The sequence below is a fragment of the Pongo abelii genome, chromosome 10 (assembly GCF_028885655.2).
Source record: "Pongo abelii isolate AG06213 chromosome 10, NHGRI_mPonAbe1-v2.0_pri, whole genome shotgun sequence".
NCBI lineage: Eukaryota > Metazoa > Chordata > Mammalia > Primates > Hominidae > Pongo > Pongo abelii.
In genome coordinates, this window is record NC_071995.2 from 52,218,274 (window position 1) to 52,239,212 (window position 20,939).

Here is a 20,939-nt window from a genome sequence, read left to right on the forward strand (position 1 = left end):
CCGGGGCCGCCGGGTGCCTGGGTTCTGGCCAGCTGGATTTGGGACACAAGAGTTGACGTACAGAGACAGCGTTTGCAGTCAGTTTGCTAGAGGACCTACACCGGCTCCTCAAGTTCCGCTGCTTCCTCCTCCAAGCTGCTAGTATTGAAAACACAAGAGTTTGGGGTCATTCATCAGGAGGATTCTGCTCCAGTTTGCCCCCTTCTTGGTCCTAGGGTATGTAAACCTCTGCTGAGCCCCTTCCTTGGATCTGACAGTTGACCAAAAGCCTGCGAGTGGCTGGCCCCTCAGTGCCTTCTTGATTAAACTGGCCCGGTTCCTACAAACCTGGAGAATTGTGAGAGGTGGTGGTGGTGGTGGAAAGTCTTGCAAAGGGACCCAACCTTCAGCTCCTAATGGCTGTAAACGCTAGGAGCTCTGGCCAGGCACGGGGCTCATACCTGTAATCCCAGCACTTTGGGATGCCGAGGTGAGCAGATCACCTGAGGCCAGGAGTTCAAGACCAGCCTGGCCAACATGGCAAAACCCATCTCCACTAAAAATACAAAAATTAGCCAGATGTGGTGGTCCACACCTGTAATCCCAGCTACTCAGGAAGCTGAGGCAGGATAATTACTTGAACCCAGGAGGCAGAGACTGCAATGAGCCGCGACTGCACCACTGCACTCTAGCCTGGGTGACAGAGCAAGACTATCTCAAAAAAAAAAAAAAAAAAAAAAAAAAAATCCCAAAACCAAAAAACCAAAAAACAATGGGAGCTGGAAGCCAGGACCCCATTCTTCCCAGATCCCCTGTGGAAGTAGAGGAAGGGACTCTAGAAAGGGAAGGCAGTGACCCCCTGCCCACCTCTTCCCCAAGCGCCGGCTTTGTGTGATGAGATCACTTTTCAGGATTCTAGCCTTTATCTTAGTCTGGGGGAGGGGGACTACAAGGCCTTTCAGTCTCTTTCCTCCAGGACTCCTCCCTTTCCAGAATAATACCCCCGAAGTCAACCCTGTCCCTTCTGTTCCCCAGTCCCCTGCCCCACTCCGGCCTGAAAGGCTCAGAATAAGAGTGCCCAGAGTCAATGTTTTTTTCCTGCCGTGACTCTCCCCCTCACTCTGCTACTCCACTTCCTGTCCCAAATCACCCATCTGCTTTTTTAAAAGCCCCCCTCCAGAGCCAGCTGGGCAGCCCAAGGGAGAGGCTGCCTGGCCAGACTGTGGGGCAATGCTGGCCCGTATCCCATTCTCACATCTGCAAGTCCTGACCCTTTCTTAGGTGAGGAACCCAAGGAATCTCTGGGTCAGGATCTTTAAGCCCAGCATTGCCAAAAAGGCAACCTTTAGGTGAAAGCTACTCAACCCATGGGCTGGGAACCCCCTTTGGGAGGAGAAGGGCTGAGGCCTGATTGCTTTTTAGCCCAGCAAAACACATGTGTGTGAACCAAACACTCTCCTTTCTCAGTCTAGGCAAACTCTTTAGATTTTCCCAGGATTTGGGAGATTAGGGGTGGGGGTGGGGAGGGGTTCAGGGAAGGAGGTGTGTGACTCAGCTCCTCCCAGGAGCCTTGGTGGGGGACAGGGGACATAGCGTCCTGCCCCAGTCCTCCTCCCCACTCCACCCCCAGCCTTGGCCAACTCAAACAGGCCCCCTCCCTGTCCATTCCCTGCTCCTGTTTACACCGGGAGCCCCTTAGTCATTCTTTGGCTGGCCTTTCTACTCTCCCCAATATCCCTCCTCTCTTGGCTCTTTCTGCCCTTATAAGTCCTCTCCCAGTGGCCCCAACACCTCCTGCCTTTCCTCTCACCATGCCTGCCTTTGCCTGATCCTCTCTTCCTCTGCTCTGGGTTCGGCCTCAACTTGGGGTCCCCTCCTAATTAGAGCTACTTCAGCACAGACCTCCAGGCCTGGAAACTGACCTAGAAAGGCCAGTGAGGAGGGGGTAGAAGCCATCAGTCCAATCTTCTCCTTCAGAAGAGGAAATGGGTGTAGAGAGATGAAGTGATTTGTGCAGGGTCATATGGCTAGCCAGTTAGCAGTGAGTCTAGAACCTAAGTGTTTAGACTCCAAACCCAGTGCCTTCTCCTCTAAGCCCACTGCCCCTCTAAATGCTCTATCTCCTCTCAGCTTTTTCTTTCCATCTTGTATATCTCTCAGCCTTTCTCTGGCCAAGTCTGTGTCTCCAAGTGCCTCTGCTTTTTCTCTTAAACCTGACCTCTTTGGTACCCTCTGTCCCTTCATTGCTCAGTAGGAATGATTTGCTGTGATGACTGACCATTATTAATCATGGTCTGCTTGATGCAGAGGAAGAAGGGTGAAGGGCAAGGCCAGGACACTCAGCAGGCTCCTGTTGTCGCCAGCCTGCTTGCCCTGAAGGCTGGAGTTTTAGAACCAGAAGAGTGAATTTCCAGAGGAGTTCAGGATACAGGTGCAAGTTCTAATGCCAGGGGTCATGCTGAATTTTACTAGCGTGGAAGAGGGGTGGGGAGTACTGATAATGGTTTATTTAGCACATGCTGTATTCCTGGCCCTGGGCTTGACCTTTAATCTGCTTCTATCCTATTTATCCAGCACTGAAGGTATCATGATCCTCATTTTACTGTTAGGAAACTGAAGCCTAAAGGAGAGAAGTGACTAAGCGAAGGCCAACAGAAAGGGGCAGAGGTAAATCCAAACCCAATCCCAGTAGATTTCAGAGCCATTGCTTTTCCCACTGCAATGTCAGCCCTGTAAACCGGGCTGGGTTTCTACAGAGGTATGGGGAAGATTCTAGAGTAGGAATTATAACCTAGGTCCATTGTCCTTGGGGTGGGGTGGGGGAAGATTGGGTATACAATCCATTAATCCTCCAAAACTGGATGGAAGTTTTTATCTGTATGTATGTGATTTCTCTGGGGTGAGACTCAGTGGCTTCTTTAAGATTCTCAAATGCCTGGAAATTCTGAGAACACTAAGGCTGGATGCCTTGGTTTCAAGAAACAGACTCAGGTCTTGTTGGGCTGTAAAAAGTCTGGTTAGGTAGGGGTGGTGGAAGCTGAGATGTCCATGAAATAAAACTTCCTAGGCCGGGCGCGGTGGCTCATGCCTGTAATCCCAGCACTTTGGGAGGCCATGGTGGGTGGATCACAAGGTCAGAAGTTTGAGACTAGCCTGGCCAACATGGTGAAACCCCGTCTCTAGTAAAAATATAAAAATTAGCCACGCGTGGTGGTGGGTGCCTATAATCCCAGCTACTTGGGAGGCTAAGGCAGGAGAATTGCTTGAACCTTGGGAGGCAGAGGTTGCAGTGAGCTGAGATTGCACCATTGCACTCCAGCCTGGGCGACAGAACGAGACTCCATCTCAAAAACAAAACAAGACAAAAACAAACAAGCAAACAAAGAAGTTGGATCTCACAGAGGGAAGGAAGGTGGGATATTTAGGAAAATTATGAAGCTGAAGGCGGGGGTGGGGGGATTTCCAGAAGTAGAATAGGAGCCCAGTTATACCAGGATCCAGAGCCTGCTGAAGCTGGGGAGTTGTTCTGTGTGTGTGTGCATGTATGTCTAAGAGAGGGAAATTGGAAAGTACAGGAGTAGACCATTTGCACCCTCAGGCTCTGTTGCTTCTCTGACTCAGGTCTCTGCCTAGAGGAACTGAGGGCTCTATCATCTGTGAGTCACCTCCACCATCCCTACCCGCTGTCTGACCCAGGAGAAACCCCTCCCCCCGTGTCCTATGCCTAAAATAAACCCAGGCTCCTCTCCTTTTTCTATCCCCACTTTGCACAGAGCACAGGAGGGATGGATGGAAGATGTTTACTAGGGTGACAAAAGCAGACCTTAGCAATAAGATGCGTGGGTTCTATTGTTGCTCCAGGACTCTGAACCCAGTGATTAAGACTGTGACTAGAGCCAGATGTGGTGGCTCACGCCTGTAATCTCAGCACTTTAGGAGGCTGAGGCGGGTGGATCACCTGAGGTCAGGAGTTTGAGACCAGCCTGGCTAATGTGGTGAAACCCCGTCTCTACTGAAAATACAAAAAATTAGCTGGGCGTGGTGGCAGGAGACTGTAATCCCGGCTACTCAGGAGTTTGAGGCAGGAGAATCGTTTGAACCCGAGAGGTGGAGGTGGCAGTGAGCAGAGATCGCATCATTGCACTCCAGCCTGGGTGATAGAGAGAGACTCAGACTCAAAACAAACAAACAAACAAACAAAAACTATGACTAGATATCTCTGTGGGGACCAAACTGGGAGTTTTTCCAGGCGAGACTAGGTTGGAGAGGCACATGGAGACAGGGACTAGGGGATGGGCACTGACAGGAGAGGAGCAAAGCTAAGAGGACACTGGGATAAAAGATACAAGACCCAGGAATCCAGATTAAGCAGATCAATGGGAAGGAATTTCCCCCACTCTTGCTAATGTCTTCTCTTCCAAAAATTCTTCAGTTTTTCTTATTTATTTATTTATTTATTTATTTTTGGCGTTTTTGGAGGCACCAGAATGCTATGGCAAAATGTAACAACCCCAGATAGGAAGTTAAAAGGAAAATAAGATCCTCTGGGGTTTCCTAAGCATTGACCTCATTTTATTTGCTCACTCATGCCACCCCTATGACTTTCCTTTCTCTCCCCTTTGCTGCCTTGTACCTACCTCTGGAGAGGAAAGGGGTGCCTGAAGCTTCTCAGCTCAAGGGCCTGGCAGTCAGAGGAGAGAACCATCCGGGGTGGGAGCTGTGGGTGGGAGTGTCAGCTTCTTGGGATGGCCTTCCCAGATGTAAGCACATCTGGAGCCCATCAGGAAGGGACCTGGAGCACCAGGATTCCCAGTGCACATCCGATTGGGGCTATGAGGGGTTGAGGATGAGCCAGGCGTTCCCTCCCACCTCCACAAGTCTGCCTGCCATTTCCAGCCCTCTCTTGGGAAGGATTATCAATCCCAGACAGAAGGGGCATTGGAAGAGGCTGGGGAGGAAGGCAGGAGGGCCACCGATTGCACTCCAAACCCAGACATGCTATGTTACTAGCTTCAGCTCTTGCTGGCTTTATAGAGGTAACAGCATCTCTGATCAGGTAAGAATCAGTGTGTGTGTGTGTGTGTGTGTGTGTGTGTAGAGCATAGTGTGCCATTAGTCCTTAACACAATGGCACAAAGTTGGGGATGGGGCCCAGCATGTCCCTCTCCTTGCTTTTCATAAGTCTACCTCATGAGTTCTCTGGACCTCTGGCGCTCTTCATCTCTCTACCCCCAAACAAACACATACACTCCTTCCTTGGCTGCAAATTCCTTCCTGTCCATCATCACCTCACAATGAGCACATTTGTTTTCCAGGGATCATGTACGGGGCTAAGAATAGGTCCATCCCCTTGCCTTTCTCTTCAGGGAGAGCTAACCTTTTGGGGTGCTGAACTAGGGGATAAAGGGGGTTTACAGCAATTCCTGCAAAGGTTCCAGGTGTCCCCAGCAGCCAGTGCATAAAAGTAAAATGGAGAGTCTCTGGGGCTGAGATTTATGAGCCCAGTGATATGGAGCACTCCTGGGAAGCAGAGCCCCCTCCTTTTCTTCCAGAGCTATAACATGAGGAGGAACAAAGCCTTAGAAGATTCTTAACCCCTGGACTCCAAGGTTGAGGCTAACTAAATTGAGATAATAGTATAAAAGAAAGTAATGTTGTATACAGTTTATACATTCACAATTCACAAGTGATTACTTCTGGGTCTAATGTACAAAAATATATTGGACTTCCTACCTTACCTACAGTAAAGGTTGAATTGCATTCTGTCCTTTGAATACCCACACCCTCCACCTCTGGCCTCAGTCCTTGATTGAACTTCAAAGCCCTAAGGGAGAAGCCAAGAAGAGGAGCTTTCTGACCCTTTGGTTTATATTCCTTGCAACAGATGTCCAGCAGTTGGGAGGTTGCGTACCTTCTTCCAGTCTCTAATCTACATGTGACTAGAGGGTTCCAGATGACAGAATTGTGGAACTGGGAGGTAGGGTAGGGCTTCCAGATCTCTAAGATAGAAAAGGGGTGTGTGATGAGATTGACCTGGGAAGAAGAGAAGTTTGGGGTTCGATTAAAGAGCTGGGTGCCTAGGAACAGGAACGGTGGAATGGCACTCCAAGCTTTCACCTCTAGGGAGAGCGGCCCTCCCTTCAGGCCACACCCTTCCATCCAATCGGCCAGGGCTGGCCACACCCCCACAGCTGGCTGGGAAATCTCAACCCTACCCCTCTCTACAAGCCAATTGCTTACAGATGTTCTAGGAAGGGGGTTGTTGAGAGGAGGAAGGACAGGATACGGGTAAAGGGAAGGAAAACTCAAGGAAGGAGGGAAGACTCATGGAAGGGAGAGAGGAAGTTATGGTCAGGTGGGGAAGCCTGTCAGATGGTGAAGAAGTCAGAGAGAAAGAAATAGTTGAAGAAAGAAAGAGAGAAAATGAAAAAAAGGATCTCATTTTCCCCTGAAATCCACCCTACTCTTTGCAGGCAAATTAATCTTCCTAAACCAAGGCCCTGATGATGTTACTTCTCAGATCAAAACCCTTCATGGCTCCAACATTTTAACTAATAAAGATCTCAGTCTGCTCTAAGGTTCCTAGAATTGTGCAAGGGACATTAACTAATAAGTGCCATTGATCTAAGCAGTATACATTTTTGAGTGCTTACTATGTATAAAGAGCTCTGTGGGCTACACTGGGGAGAAGAAGGAGGGAGAAGGAGGGGGAAATGGGTTAGGTTGGAGACATAAATAAGAGCAAAGAGGTAGACAGAGAGGGTTCAGTGAGAGGAAAAGACAGAGTGGCTAGGGATTGGTGAAGGAGAAGGGGGTGGAGGAACCAGGAAGGAGGATTCTAGAAAGATGGCAGGAGAGAGGAAAGGAGAAAGGAAAGGGGAAGCGCATAATAGAGACGGGGGATAGAGGGAAAGGAATGTGAGGAGAGGGAGGGCAGGGTGCAGAGTCACGGAGAGTGGGAAATATACTTTGGAAGACTGGATGGAGGGACTAATCCTTTCCTCCTGCCGGGTCAGGAACTCTTCATTGGCCAATGAGAGGCAGTGTAACACTAGTCTGCTCCTTCCTCTGCCACCCCCAGTTTCCCATTTAGGACCCAGCTTTCTATGTCCTTTGTCATTTTGGGGTCATTGAGTTGAATCTATTCTTTCTTGAGTTCCCTGCCCTCCCACTCCCACCCCTGGGGACCGATTTCTGAAGTCATCTTCCCCCCACTTATTACATTGCAACCTAGTCTCCCTTGTCTTTTTTGGTCCATCTTTGGATTTATTTCCCTGAAGTGGGTAGGCAGGAATGAAGCAGACTAGAGGTGCTTCCAGATCTGTTCCGTCCTTCATCAGTGTCCACCCTTCCTCTCTGAACCAGTCCAAGACTGTGACATTTGTCTCAGAAGTCCCTTTGGCCCCTTTCCTGCTCCTGAATCCCTGGAGTGGTATTTGGAGGTGGGAGGAGGGGTGAGGTCCGAAGTGGAAAGTCTGACGCTGAGTCCAGGCCCCCAGCCCCACTCAGACTGGCTGAGCTCATCTCTCCAAGCAACCGCAGCTGGACATTTTCCATGTGATCACCTCAGGGAGGGGGGCTGGGTTCCAGAAACCCAAACAGAGTTGACTGAGTATCACAGCTTAGGAACAGAGGATCCTCAGGTGCCTCCTCTCCACCTTCTCCTGCGTTCTGCATGGGAAAGCCCTGGGGGAGTAGCAAGGAATGGAGAAACAGGCCTGGAGAAGGGCCAAAGCTGGAATATATTTGGGCCCAAGTTGGCCCAGGTTTCTACATCTTTCCCATGTTCACCATTTGTGCTGGCCAGGCTGGGAAAAGATCCTGTGTGATGTGAATGTGTCTGTGAGGTGAAAACCTCCCTCTCTGTGTGTGTATGGTCTGAAAACCCGAACATGCTTGTGTTGGTGTATTTGCCTGGGTGGGGTATCTGTATCCTGATCTATCAATAGGCTAAAGTTGGGGTGTGTGTGTGTGTGTGTGTGTGTGAGGTGTGATTGCCCCTGCCCTCTTGCCAGTGCAGTGGGAGGTGAGATAGCAGTTTGGGGAAGAGGGCTGCCTGTTCTTACAACTCTCCCAACCCTCCCCACCACCACATCCCTTCCCAAACTCATGGTGTTCTCTTTCAACTGCAGATACTGGAGGGCCAGAGAAAGCAAGCTTGAAACAGAGAGGAATGGGTCACTTTGGTGGAGGAAATTGGGGTAAGGGGGCTTCTGGAACTGGCTGACATGGGAGTGATCGTCTAGCTATTGATGCAGGGGCTGCTGTGAGAATAGCCCCTGGCCTCTGCCATGAAGGCTGCTGAGCTGGAAGCTTTAGAGGGCTTTTCGTGTGGGTCTCTGCACTCCTTTCCCCACTCTCCCCTGGGCCTGAGATGTCTGGACAGGCTGGAGGAGGTTGGTGGGGAGGCAGGGAAGGGGATGGGCAGGAAGCACTTGGCTGTTTGTTCCCTCTCTTTCCTGACTCCTTTGTGGCAGCAGACTGGCTTCCTTCCTCCTCTCAGCATCTTGGCTCCCAGCTCATTTCCGCTCTTATGCCCTTAGTCTAGCTCTCAGCCTTGCACAGGGGAGTTTTTCCAAGCTGGGTCTTCTGGGCACAGGGACTCCTAGATGAGTGGGGTAGGGGCTGAGGAATGCAAATGAGATGTCAGTGTGCCCTTTCCTCAGCCCATTCAAAGTCTGTAGCCCTGGATTGAATGAACTGGAGGAGAAGCTTATTTGCCAGGGAGTGGGAAGCAGAAACCCAGGTGTTTGGTTACCTGGGGCCTGCCTCTCCTTCAGCCCGAGATATGGAGAGAGCAGGGCTGGAAGGACTCCCCACCCCCACCTCAGCCTCACTTCCCTCTCTGCGTCCCTACTTGGCTGTCCTTGCTTCAGTCTGCCCCTGCCCCACCTCCCACCTCCAGCTACTGCCCTACAAGTCAAGGAATGTAAGTTTTATTTCTCACCCTCTCATTGATTAGTCATGGGCACCCCGATCCCCACGGGAACCGTTACTCACCCTTGGGCCCCCCCTCACCAGCAGTCTCCCCCAGAACTGGCTGAGTTCCTGTAGGAGGAGTTCACAGCCAGCCGTTGGACTTGGGGGGAGGTAGTGGGGGTTGTGGGTGGTGGGCAGTGTCCTGGAGACAGCCACTTTTGGAACAGTGGTTTGACCTTATTATGGCCCGGAAGCATGAGTCTCTCCCTTCTCCCAACACACACATATATACACAGAGACGTTGTACTCCTGGTTCTAGCTACTTTAATCACCATGGGTATTTTGTCAGAAGAGGTGAGGCTGGGGTAGGGGAAAGTGTCCTGTGACTGTCTGGAGAAGGGCCCAAAGCAACTGAACATTTAGTCTCTTCACTGGTGCTGGCTTTGGTGGCCAGGACTAGGGCCTGGGGCCTGCTCTTTGGACTTGGCTGAGTGCCCAGGCCTGGCCTCTGTCTCCCAGAATCAGACAGGGGCCTTTCCCAATAAGGAGCTTCCCAACTCTGGGTCCCCTTCCCTGTTGCCCCCACCCCTTCTCCCCTCTAACAGTTCTTCTGCCCTAAAATGGCCACGTTTTTCCTTTCTTCCCTCCCCTACACCCAGGTTTGGGCCCCAGGGGTAGAGCTGGGGGTTGGATAAGGGTAAGACTGCACAGGGGCCAGATGGGCTGGTTTGGAGAAGGGTAATGAGATCCCAGGAAGAGAGGTGAACCGTGCCACATGGCTCAGGTATGTATGGGGGATGGAGGTGGAGGCACGGCTTCCTGGAGTTATTGTCTCTCCTATAATAATAATAGCTTATGCTTTATGCTATATAGTATGTATTCTAAGAGCTTTATATGTATTAACTTATTTAATTGGCACTGCCCCTTTATCAGGGAGGTACTATTGACCTATTCCATAAGATGAGGAAACTGAGGCACAGACTTGCCCAAGGTAAGCAGAAGAGCTGGGATTCAAACCCAAGCAATCTGGCTTTACTTTAGGAAAGACCAGCCCACTAGGTTTATCTTTGGAATGCTTGAGCCTCACTGGCAAAGGCAAAAGGAATGCCTTTATGAGGCTTATGGGGTGGTCATGCATAGAAGCTGCTGGTCAAGTGTACCCCAATTTGGACCTAGGTGTTGGATTCAGACTAAACACTTTCAAAGAAAGCCATTGACCCATTCTTCTTTTTCTTTTTAAACTAATTCTTTGTTTGTTTGTAGGAACGGAGTCTCACTATGTTTGCCCAGGCTGGTCTCGAACTCCTCGGCTCAAGTGATCCTCCTGCCTTGGCCTCCTAAAGTGTTAGGATTATAAGAATGAGCCACTGCACTCAGCAACAAATTCATTTTTTAAAAACAAATCTAGGCTGGGCGTGGTGGCTCACGCCGGTTATCCCAGCACTTTTGGAGGCCAAGGCGGGCGGATTGCCTGAGTTCGGGAGTTTGAGACCAGCCTGGGCAACATGGTGAAACCTCGTCTCTACTAAAATACAAAAAATTAGCTGGGCATGGTGGCGCACACTTGTAATCCCAGCTGCTTAAGGAGGCTGAGGCACGAGAATTGCTTGAACCTGGGAGGTAGAGGTTGCAGTGAGCCAAGATCATGCCACTGCACTCTAGCCTGTGCGAAAGAGTAAGACTCTGTCTCAAAAAAACAAAACAAAACAAAAACAAAAACAAAAACCATCCCAAATCTATTGATCTATTGTTGAATTGTATGCAAGTGACATACAGGTTAGCATAGAAGCCGTCTAAATGTGACTGGAGGTGGAGGAAGGGAGGAATGCAAGAAGAGGCAGAAATAAGAATTAGAGAAGACCCAGGAAAATAAGGAAGAAGCCAGTAAACTTGTATGTAGAAGGACTTCCTTGAGTGTTTCTCCAGCTTTTGCTCATGTTTTAGGCAGTTAAAAATAGTGATTTATTCTACTCACTGAGAGAGAGAAAGAAACAAGGGGATGAGAATTCTTTTACCTTTGAAAGCACACAGGGACTCCCTGGGCTGGATCCAGGTACTTGACTTGGAAGTTCCAACTAGAGCAAGTCTGCCCTTCTTTGGCTCTCAATTTTGTCTTTCCTAAATCAAAGGAATTGGGCTAGGTGATCCTTGAGGTTCCATCTTACCCCAACACATTCAGAGTCTCATACAGGAACTCAGGGGAAAACCAGGGTTGCGGCTGGAGTCCTTGTGTGGGGGCCAGGAATAAACAAATAATTGGTAACCAGGATGAGCTCAGTGATCTAGGGGAAAGGCTCTGTAGGGGGTGATGGGAAGGAAGCCAGGGAAGGAGAGGCCAGACCCCAGAAAACTGAATGGAGCATGGACTCATTCATTCATGCAACCATGTACCTTCAGAAACTAAAACCTAGGGGCCAGGCGCGGTGGCTCACACTTGTAATCCCAGCACTTTGGGAGGCTGAGGCAGGTGGATCACGAGATCAGGAGTTCAAGACCAGCCTGGCCAACATGGTGAAACCCTGTCTCTACTAAAAATACAAAAATTAGCCAGGCGTGGTGGCGCGCGCCTGTAATCCCAGTTACTCGGGAGCCTGAGGCAGAGAATCACTTGAACCCAGGAGGCAGAGGTTGCAGTGAGCTGAGATTGCACCACTGCATTCCAGCCTGGGTGACAGAGCAAGACTCCGTCTCAAAAAAAAAAAAAGAAGAAAAAAAGAAGAAACTAAAACTTAGGAATCTGAGCTTCCCATTCAACAAGGTTATAATGAGCCCATGGGCTCTGGATGTCTAGGAAGGGCAAACTCCCAGGTCCCTCCCCAATTTTTGAGGTACTACAGGAGAAAACAGCTAATAGTTATCAAGTATCAGGTATAGATCTAAGCATTTTACTATGTGACCTCATTTAACCTCAAAATAATCCTATGAAGCAGCATTTTATATCTTTCAAATTGATTTCTTCATTTAATCCTCCTCAACTACCCTCTAAAGTTAACAAGGGCATTTGACTGATAAGGAATCTTTAAAAGTGGGAAAAGATGAAACTAGATTTCTAGTAGGATTTTCTAAGTGGTAATGGTGGGAGCCCCTGGAAGGAGTTAGAGGATTCTCACTTCCTAGCAATATCTTTTCTGACTCTAGGCTTCCAGATTGTGGGGAGTGGAGAGTGCTTTCCAGCTCTTGACAAATGGCAGATAAAGATATGCATCAAGTTACTGATCAGGAGCAAGAAAATGGCATTCTGGTGTCTTTGAGAATGTTTCTAAGAAGTCTCTAGAGATAGAAACAATCACAGGATTGAGGATTACCTTAAATCTGCAAAGAGAACTTGAGAGGCCAGAGGCAGAATTCTGAGTGAGTTAGCTCCCCTTTGTTTCTACCAACTATTGGTCAACAGCAGGAGAGAAGGAAATTAGATATATGGAGGGATTTATCTATTGTTTGGGGCTGATAGGAGAATCCTGCCTCCTGTGGGTAATAGTGAAGTTAATTCTTCTATCACTGTAATCAGCAGGAGTTAGAGGTGTGATTGGTAGTGTTAGTGGAGAGGGGGGATGGTAGTGAGGATGGGGTTGCCTGGAAGACCTCTGACTGGCTAGAAGAGCCTGAGATTTTGAGGGGGAGGAGATAATTTGCCAGACGGGTACTTGCGGAGAGGGTCCAAGTGTTTGGGCTCCAGCCTGGGGTGAAATCAGAAACATAAATCACACCTTCCAACTGCCTGTTTCCGCTTTGAGCTTAGTTCCCAGCCAAAAGCCCAGCTAGCCTGCCAGAGGAGTAAGTGTGTGGATGGGGGAGGGGCCAAAGAGCTGGAAGCTGGTGATTGCGAATGGGCGTCATCAGCTGGGAATCTGGTCTCATCAGGGTCATGAAATGGACTCAAAGCCAGGGCTGGTAGAGCAGGGAGCCCAAGGGTCTCAACAGAACTGCTCTGTAGATGCCTTATCCCACATGAGACACACCCACAACCACACCCTGTTTGCTGAATTCTCCTCTCCCACACATAAAAACCACTGGGACGTGCCTAGAGGCACAGACACCTACATAGACACACCCCCCACCCCCATCCAGCTGTTGCTCACTTGTGCCAGAAAACTCTACGTCTCCTGGATGAGTAGAACTAGGAGAAATGAGTGAGGGTTGAGAGATAAGGAGGATCCTGGATCTTCATTAAGATCTGGAAACACTTTTCTCTAGTAATCTTAAAGCCCTGCTCTGTGTCATCTTTTTGCTCTTCCCCACTGGGGATGGGTCTGGGTGATTTCCCTTCTCACTTTAGGAGAACCTCAGTGGTCTGTTGTCCTCTTGGGGGGCAGTGCCTCCTAATCACAGTGATGGCAGAGCAGGAGGCAAGAGATTGAGTGTGCATGTTGGGCGGGGTAGGTGTTTGAGGGCAGGAAATTCAGAAAGCCACTCAGACAATGGCCTTTTCCGCACACTTGGGTCCAGGCTGCTGGATCCTGTCTGACCCTAATAGCACCTCCTATTTTTCCCTCTGGTTAGCTTCCCACTCAATGCTCATTTTGGGGCATATAGGAGAGGCAGGATTCCTTTGGAGGAAAGGTATCCTGTCCATCAGCCCTTTTCCAGGCGACTGTTTGGGTTGGCTGCAAGGATTTGGGGGCATAAGTAACCTTATCAAGCCTGGGACCATCCCACCGATGCCTAGTGTCCTCTTAAATGTAGCATTTGTTATGGCCCCCTACATGATACAGCTGTAAGCACTTTGACATCTTAAGGGAATCATGATGCTTTTATTTTGGGCTAAGCTGGCCCCATTTTGTTCTCTGAATTGTCTGTTTGTATCCTATTAGACTGGAAACTCGAATGAAGCAAAGATTGTGTCTGTCAATTGGTATAGCCCCGGACCAGCATTAGGAAAATAATATGTCTTTTGATATTCAAGGTGACAATATGATTACACTGAAGATAGAAGATCTTGGGAATGCTGGAATATATTTTTTCCTAGAAAAGTGGGGGTAGGTCACAGCTACCATGGCCACTTAAATGGGGGTAAACTGACCCTGAGGTCTCCAATCTCTCCCTTCTCCTGTACCTGGGAGAACCAGAAAGCTTCTTTCTAATACACCTTCTACTTTAGTCATTTGGGTCTCAGTGTCTCAGTATTGTCTCACTAATGTGCCCATTTTGTCTTCAGCTTTGCTCCTGTGATTCCAGTGTCTGGAATGCACTGTCCTCTGTATGGGTCATCAAGGCCCATCCAAGCCCTGCTTAAGCTTCCCCATCTCATTCTTTATTTTATTTATTCATTTTTTTTTTTGAGACAGAGTCTCGCTCTGTCGCCCAGGCCGGAGTGCAGTGGCGTGATCTCGGCTCACTGCAAGCTCCGCTTCCCGGGTTCACGCCATTCTCCTGCCTCAGCCTCCCAAGTAGCTGGGATTACAGGCGCCCGCCACCTCGCCTGGCTAATTTTTTTGTATTTTTAATAGAGATGGGGTTTCACCGTGTTAGCCAGGCTGGTCTCAATCTCCTGACCTCATGATCCGCCTGCCTTGGCCTCCCAAAGTGCTGGGATTACAGGTGTGAGCCACTGAGCCTGGACTTCCCCAGCTCATTCTAAATCTCAGCAATGTGCCACTCTTCTGAAGTCCTAGGCTTATAGTCTGGAGTACATGGTCTAGCACTTAATTATCCAGTATATTAATAAAGTCCTTGTATAATTTAGAAATTGAATACATTTGAATGCACCTATGATAGAAGCAACTCTAAATATTTTATGAAAGCATATTCCATAGAATTTTTTTTTTTTTTTTTTTTTTTTAGACTGAGTCTCGCTCTGTTGTCCAGGCTGGAGTGCAATGGCGCGATCTTGGCTCACTGCAATGTCTGCCTCCCGGGTTCAAGCGATTCTCCTGCCTCAGCCTCCTGAGTAGCTGGGATTATAGGCATGTGCCACCACCCCCAGCTAATTTTTGTATTTTTAGTAGAGACGGGGTTTCACCATGTTGGTCAGGCTGGTCTCGAACTCCTGACCTTGTGATCTGCCTGGCTCAGCCTCCCAAAGTGCTGGGATTACAGGTGTGAGCCACTGCGCCTGGCCAGAATTTTTAATGATAATGTTTGCTTTTTGTTAATGTGCTTTTATTTTGTACGGGGAAGTCATCTGAAAAGACTTGAGTTTGAAAGTTGCCTCCCTTACTTAACAGATATGTAACCTTGGCAAGTTACTTAACCTCCTTGGGTCTCAATATCTTCACCTGTAAAATGGCAGTAATATCTTTCTCATAGATTTGTTGGGATAATTAAACTAATATACTATATGTATGGTTACAGTACTTGGTTATAAATATTAAAGCCTCATTCTGTCTGTTGATAAATCTGAAATCTATTTAAACTCTGATGTGCTCTCTGTAATGTTGTTTTTTGTTTTGTTTTTTTGAGATGGAGTCTCACTCTGTCGCCCAGGCTGGAGTACAGTGGCGTGATCTTGGCTCACTGCAACCTCCACCTCCCTGGTTTCAAGTGTTTCTCGTGCCTTAGCCTCCCGGGTAGCTGGGATTGAATGTAATGTATTTTATAGATCAAGTTTCAGCACAAGCACTACTTCCTCCAAGAAGCATTCATTAATTCCCCACCCGGTACTCCTGATTTCACTAGTCACAGGATCTACCCCACTATATTGTATCTTCCTGTTTGTCTCTCCTTTTAGACTAAGTTCTGTGAGGTAAGGATCTTGTTTACTTCTGTTTTTCCACTGCCAAGTACATTGCCTGGCTAAACAAATATTTGAATAAATTGAACCTGTTTTTAAAGCAATGGTAAACGTAACACAGCAACATTACAAAACTAATCTCTGAATTGTATGACGTTGTTTTTTACAACGTAGTCTTCTAGCAAGATAGCATTTCTTACTATCATGTTTTTAATGTGCATCTAATTATTGAATTGGATCCAGAGATGTGGTCCAATTACTTGTTAACTTTTGTCACCTGACCTGTCCCCACAAATTATGTGTTGTAAGTGTGGCAGAGACCACTAATTCTCATCATCCTGTCTCTTCTTCCTTTTAATAATATGACTCTGCTACCCTGCTATCCACACACTAAATCTTAGCAGGGTGCATGGCTGCCAGCTAGACACTACACTGCCCAGCCTCTCTTGCAATTAGAGGTGGTCCCATAACTATGTTCTGGTCAATGGAATGTGAGTGAAGCAATGTGTGTAACTTCTGGGTCATGTCTTTAAAAAGGAAAGGTAGTTGTTCTCTCACTCTTTCATCCTTCTGCTTGCTATGACATGGTGACACGTTAAGCAGCCACCATGGACCCAGAGATGCAAGCCTTTTCTACCAAAGACCATCTACTCCATATATCTCTGTACTATTACTTTATTTGAAGTAAGAGGCTCACTATATTTGTGGGTTTCTTTGTTATAGCAGCATGGCTGACATCCTTTGAATGAAAATTAAGACAACCATACAATTCATTAAATTCCTTAGCCTACTCTGAAGAATGTTTTCAAAGAGTGCAAAAAAAAACCAAGTTTCAATGAAAATGGAGTTTACTGAAGTCACTTATTCAATGGCATTTTGTGAAAAACTATGAAATTTATTCTATCATGAGCATATTCAAAGTTCTTGTAGGTTTATAAACATACTAGCTCTTCTATTTAGCATTACTTTTTATCATAACTTTGAAATCCCAGATAGATTATGTGGTAGCCTCCAAGATGGCCTCATTGACCCTCCTCTCTTGGTATTCATGCTCTTTCTGTTTTCCCTTCCCGCGCTGAATGATGGCTGGCCCATGTAACCAACACAATACTGTGGAAGTGACATGTGTAACTTCTAACATGAAATCATAAGAGACATTGCAGTTTCCACCATGGTCTCTCTCTTGGATCTCTTGCCAGCCGCCAAGCAGCCCTATGGAGAGGCCAATGTGGAGAGAAACTGAGGCCTTCCACCAAAAGCCAGCACCAACTTGCTATCCATGTGAGTGAACCAGCTTGCAGTACAGAGTGGTCAACTCCAGTCAAGCTTTCAGATAACTACAGCCCTAGTTGACATCTTGACTACAACTTCAAGAGAGACATCAAGGCAGAACTGCTTCGCTAAACTGCTCTTGAATTCTTGACCCACAGAAACTGAGAGAGAGAATAAATATTTATTGTTGTTTCAAGTAACTACATTCTGGGGGTAACTTCTTATGTATAGATAATATATACTATAAATTTCTTGAAAGTAAGATTCATGTCTTATACTTATTTTACCTCAAGTTGTTATATCAACTACTCTCCCACCCCTAACCTAGGTGATTAGAGCATACTACAACATCTGATACGTGAGAAGTGAAATGATATTCTCTTTGAAATTCAGCATAAGGCAACTCAATGAGAGAAAACAAGACATTAATTAGTCTGACTAGCTTTTCTTCCCTGAGGGCATTTAAGATTTCTCAGGGTGGAGGTGAGGACGAGTGGTAGAACTCAGGTCTCAGATGAGTATTGTTACTTGTCATACTGGAATCTCCCCAAATTCTCTTCTCAATAGTTGAATATTTTCTTCAGCCTGGGTGTATATGAAAGCTCTGGTAAATGGAATGTTTCCAATATCCCATGGAAACTCACCTGGGCAAAGGAAGTGAATCAATGTCTGGAGGGAAAGTAAAGGCATTCCTCTCTTCACAGGATAAATTCAGGCACAGGTCCTTTACCAGGGACCAGGTGAACACTCAACAGGCAGGAAGAACTAACAGAGTCAGCCCATTGCAAATATAAAGGGGCAGGAAGAGACTCTAGTGAGGAAGGGCAGCTGCTGGTGGTGGTAGTGGTGGGGTTGGGTGGGCAATGGAGCAGAGAGCAGAGACATATTGGCCTTAGACCCAAAATTTATCTCTCTATATTTAAAGATGGGATCTTACTCTGTTACTCAGGCTGAAGTGCAGTGGCCTGATCATAGCTCACTGCAACCTCAAACTCCTGGGCTCATACCATCCTCTCACTTAGGCCTCCTGAGTAGGTGGGACTACAGGCGTGTGACACCATACCTGGCTAATTTTGCTTTTTTTTTTTTTTTTTTTTTTTGAGATGGAGTTTCACTCTTGTCTCCCAGGCTGGAGCGCAATGCCACAATCTTGGCTCACTGTAACCTCCACCTCCTGGGTTCAAGCCATTCTCCTGCCTCAGCCTCCAGAGTAGCTGAGATTATAGGCACCTGCCACCACACCTGGCTAACTTGTGGATTTTTTGTTTTTTAAGTAGAGACGGGGTTTCACCATGTTGGTCGGGCTGGTCTTGAACTCCTCACCTCAGGTGATCCACCCACCTCGGCCTCCCAAAGTGCTGGGATTACAGGTGTGAGCTACCGCGCCTGGCCTAATTTTACTTTTTGTAGAGACAGGGCTCTTGCTATGTTGGCCAGGCTGGTCTCAAACTCCCGGTCTCAAGCAATCCTCCTGTCTTGGCCTTCCAAAGTGCTGGGATTACAGTTGTGAACCACTGTGCCTGGCTTTGATACATATTAATATAATGAATATTACCCAGATGAGCATCACTTTCTTCTTAAAATAGTAGTTTTAGATTCTTTTGGTTACAAGGATGACTGGAGCCTCCAGCCTTCTCACTCTACAAAAGATTAGGAGCTCTGGATCTCTGATATTCAAATCCCTGTAGTGGGTCCCCAGTGGTGGGAAACAGATAGTGGGAAAGGGATATTGGAAGCTCAGAACTTTCATTTCCCCACTCCTTTAGTACTCGGTTCCCTTAGCTCAGACATAGCTTATGTCTGGGGTCACATGGGGTTCTGTGGGTGCTAAACTGGTCACCTTCAACAAGGCAAAGTCATTACTTCTCAGAACTGAACAGCAGATATTGGAGGAGGACGATATTCTAGATATCATCTAGCCCAATGTCCTCATTTTAATCAAGGCCCAGAGAAAGGGAATGACTTGCCCAAGGTCATACAGCTGATGTGGGATAGAATTCAGGTGTCTTTATTCCATGTCAGCTTTTTACATCATGCCACATTTGCTTTCATTCAGTAGGATAAAATAATATACCGTTTTATCCTACTGACTCCCAACTTCCAGTTCTGGGTTGGGAAGGGTCAATTTCCAGACTTTTCTTTTCCAAGGATAGGTCGAAGAGACTTTGCTACTATTTTCAGGCAAAATAGAGCATTGCCCCCTTTCCCTGCCTCTCTTTCCTCTGTTGTTTTCAATGAGGAACTGAGTCTATTTCTCTACAGGCAGGAGGTCTCTCAAGTTCTGAGCTCCATTCAGTTTGTGGCAGGGAAGCTGATAGGTGCAATGCTGTGGGATGCCCTTCACCTTGGCAGGCTGATTGTACCCAACTGGTGGTCATGGCCTAGTGCCCATTGGCAGGCAGGGTGTCCACTCCTGCATTAACTTGATGTCTGTTGTCCATGGATGCCAGATGGCTGGCTGAATACCTATAGTGCATCTTGTCTGGTCTGCTGTTTCTGGTTTGTGTCACTTTTAGATTTGTATATGTGTGAGAATTTTAGGAGGGTGGTCCCTCCATGGATTTAAGATACTGGCATTTCCAGATTGGCAGAAGGAAGGACACCTGACTGCCAACCTAGAATCTGTGCTGAATAGCACAGGACCTGGACTTCAGGAAAGTTCTTCGAATGTCTCTGTGATCTCTCTTCCCAACTTTCCCCCACTGTAGAGTTCTTGGTGTCACTCCTCCCTACGTGGTGTGCACCTCCATCTCAGCCAAAGTGTCTAAGAATGGGAAGGCAGAGAAGTGAGGTATGTGTGGGTTAGGATGAGTGGACTGGGAAGCAGAAAAGGCACGCTGCTTACTCTTTCCCACAGACTTCAGAAGACTCTGGAAGCTATCTAGTGCCCTAAAATTTCCACTGCAGTCCCAGACAACCTTAGACTATATCTCCACCTACTGGACACCAAGGAGATTGACAACACGGTCTCAGTTTTTTCTTTAGAACTAGCAAAGAGTCTTAAAAAACGTCATCAATACTCCACGTTTGTCCCAAGGTTAAATCATTCCCTCTCAGAATTTGTTGAAGCTATGGGGGCAGATTGACTGCCTTTTCAGGGAGACTGGGTACTAGGGAGACTTGGGTACAATTTCCCCCATACATTGCTTTCTCAAAAAAATCTGCCAGGTGCAGTGGCTCACGAGTGTAATCCCAGCACTTTAGGAGGCCGAGGTGGGTGGGTCTCCTGAGATCAGGAGTTCGAGACCAGCCTGGCCAACGTGGTGAAACCCCCTTTTCTACTAAAAATACAAAAACTAGCCAGGCATGATGGCACGCGCCTGTAATCCCAGTTACTCTGTTGGCTGAGGCAGGAGAATTGCTCGAACCCGGGAGGTGGAGGTTGCAGTGAGCCGAGATTATGCCATTGCACTCCAGCCTGGGTGACAGGGCAAGACTCTGTCTCAAAAAAACAAAACAAAACAAAACAAAACACATCTCAGGGGTTAGATCAAGAGCCTCACTTCCTTGCTTCAGTTGCTCTGGATATAGGTTGGTTAAACTCTATTCACCTCCTATGCCCATAGACAGAAAACAGCAGGTAGGTGGGGTTAGATCAGAGGGTCCTTGTTAGCCTTAGGGCAAGGGGAAAGCAATCTTAAAGAATTGCCTTTTCCTTGTCTCTCTGTTTGCCACGTGACTCAGATATGGGAGAGACTGGGGGTGTCCTCTACTGTTCTTTTCACATCCACCAGCAGTTCTCTTCTTATGCTCATTAGCAAAGACAATTCATTAGAATCCATTAACAATCATTTTGTCCATGTTGAAACCATGGGCTAGCTATTCACCAAAGTCCCTGGGCTATATCTTCAGAAGTGAAGGTTGTATATAAGTAGTGACAGCTCTCAAATGAATCCTTTATTGGTGAAATGGGGACGATGTCAATACATATCCTCAAAATTGATCAGGGTGCACAATAATATCAATTTATGGAGGTTACAGCACTAGGAAAACAATTTACATCAGATCCAGAAATTTACTCTCCTTCTCCAGCTGAACATCTAACCAGGTTAAGTAAGAAGCAGTCATTTCTTTTTTATTTTTTGGATGTCTGGTTTTC

The 20,939-nt window shown here is 47.4% G+C and overlaps 1 long non-coding RNA gene across 1 annotated transcript; it reads left to right on the forward strand.

Annotated features, from left to right (window-relative positions):
* The first annotated feature begins 28 nt into the window (after positions 1–28).
* On the forward strand, positions 29–17,099 carry LOC134759504 (uncharacterized). The gene is made up of 2 exons (XR_010135775.1): positions 29–216; positions 16,768–17,099. It is a non-coding gene; the product is annotated as an uncharacterized LOC134759504 (long non-coding RNA).
* Positions 17,100–20,939: the final 3,840 nt, after the last annotated feature.